The following is a 1,916-nucleotide window of genomic DNA, read 5'->3' as shown; positions in this document are numbered from 1 at the left end:
CCATTCTATGTACAAAGCTTTAGTGAATATTCATTTAAAATGTTAAAAATCACACAGTCATGAGTTACTAGAACATCTAGAAGTATTTATTGAGTGTGCCGGATCTGGTAAACTCTGTGCAGTTCTGTAGAGAAGTACTGAATGGAGATAAACTTGAAGAAAGAATGGCTAAATAAACATCAGCTTACTCTGAGAATAAAACAGTTCAAGATAATGGTGTTTATTCTCTTTGTCAGACTTTCAAGATTGTAATATAATGTACATTAACTTATAGAATTGTCATACTGCTTGTGATGTCCGTTTTCTAATCTGGCCAACCTCAGAGTATTAACAAATACTAAGGAAGCACATTTAAATAATTCAATAATTTTTAGAAGAGAAGCCAAAAGAAAATAAAAGGGGCTGATAGAGGACTGAGTCTCTTAATTAAAGAAATCTGTGGCAAACTTTTAGTGGGGATTTTTTTGAAAAAAAAAAATGAAAGCCTGTAGCAGTATTGCCAGTTAAAATTCCATAGAAACCCAGCCAGCAATGCATATTTATAGTTTTCTAATCACCATGGTACCAAGGGACTGCTACATTATAGCTAAAATCCATGTTAGCATCTTACACAATTGTATGACAATTTAATCTGCCTTTCTTCTCAGAGGGATGAAAACATTTAATACCTGATACATCATAATTATGTATTTGTTGATTAATCTACTTGTATTCTAGAATCTAGATAGTCAATAAGGTTACATAGATAATTTTATATTGCACATTGTTAGTTGGGAATCTTTCTAAAATGATTAATTTTCAGCCACATTATTGATATAGTAGTAGCACTTTTTATTTCAGTGAGTGGTAGCATGCTCAGTAAAATTTCTTTTTTATCTGGTCAGCTATCTGTACATTTGATTTATGTATGAAATTAACCACAATGAAATGTTAGCTTTCCATGCTTCTTGAGACACATTTAAAAGTACTTGCAGGGTTTGCTGGGACATCCAAATGGAATATTAGCAAAGGAGCTTACTAGCAGCTTGATTAGGATGCTGTTAGGATGTTAACACTGCATATGAGTAACACATATGCTTCATAAATTTAAATATGGGTAAATGAATTTAATTGTTTTATGCACATGGTAAACTTACCAAAGTAAAGCCTTTCATATGGCCTATACCTTGTAGGAATGAGGTTTAGAAGTGGGAAAAAAGTAACTTTGGGGGCATATTTTAAATCTATGTAATTAATCTAATATTGGAATTGATGACTGCCTGCAGTGCCTGGTTAGAGAATTACTTGTCTGTAGCGACTAACTCTGAAGTACTCTGAATTGTATTGATTATGTATATTGTATTATTATTGTGCCAACCTTGCATTTTTGAACTTGATTTTCTAAAATGCTGATATAGCCAGCTAATCTGATCTTTCTAAATCAATATGCCTAATAAATCTACTACGTCTACTAAGATTATAAGATATTTAAATGTGAAACTCCATAACTGGTAGTTATTCCAACAGGAATATGTAGGCTACTAACACAAAGAACATTAAAAATATCTAGTAGGTTTGCGAATAATTTTACATAAAATACAATTATCAATTAATAAGGATTCGGTGTTCCGAATCTGGAGCTATAACATCATGCTTAACTATTGTCAGATATTAAATACTGGAAACCAACAATTTTCTGATTTGGATAACTTTGGAATATGCATATACAGCATTTATGATTGGATGAATAATATGTGGATCAAAATATACTAATATTCTAGTATCTCTGGAAACCAATGGCACCTTCTGGTAAATAAGTTTCTTGGATGAGAAGTGAAATGATTTCAAGAAAAATCAAGAAATTCCAGTTGCCATTTGAAAAAAAGTATCTTTTGGGACAACTATGACCTGGGTGATTGAAAACCTTCATAAAGATA

This window comes from Protobothrops mucrosquamatus, unplaced genomic scaffold (genome assembly GCF_001527695.2).
Source record: "Protobothrops mucrosquamatus isolate PMUCROS unplaced genomic scaffold, P.Mucros_1.0 scaffold838, whole genome shotgun sequence".
Classification (NCBI taxonomy): domain Eukaryota; kingdom Metazoa; phylum Chordata; class Lepidosauria; order Squamata; family Viperidae; genus Protobothrops; species Protobothrops mucrosquamatus.
This window is presented reverse-complemented; position numbering follows the sequence as displayed.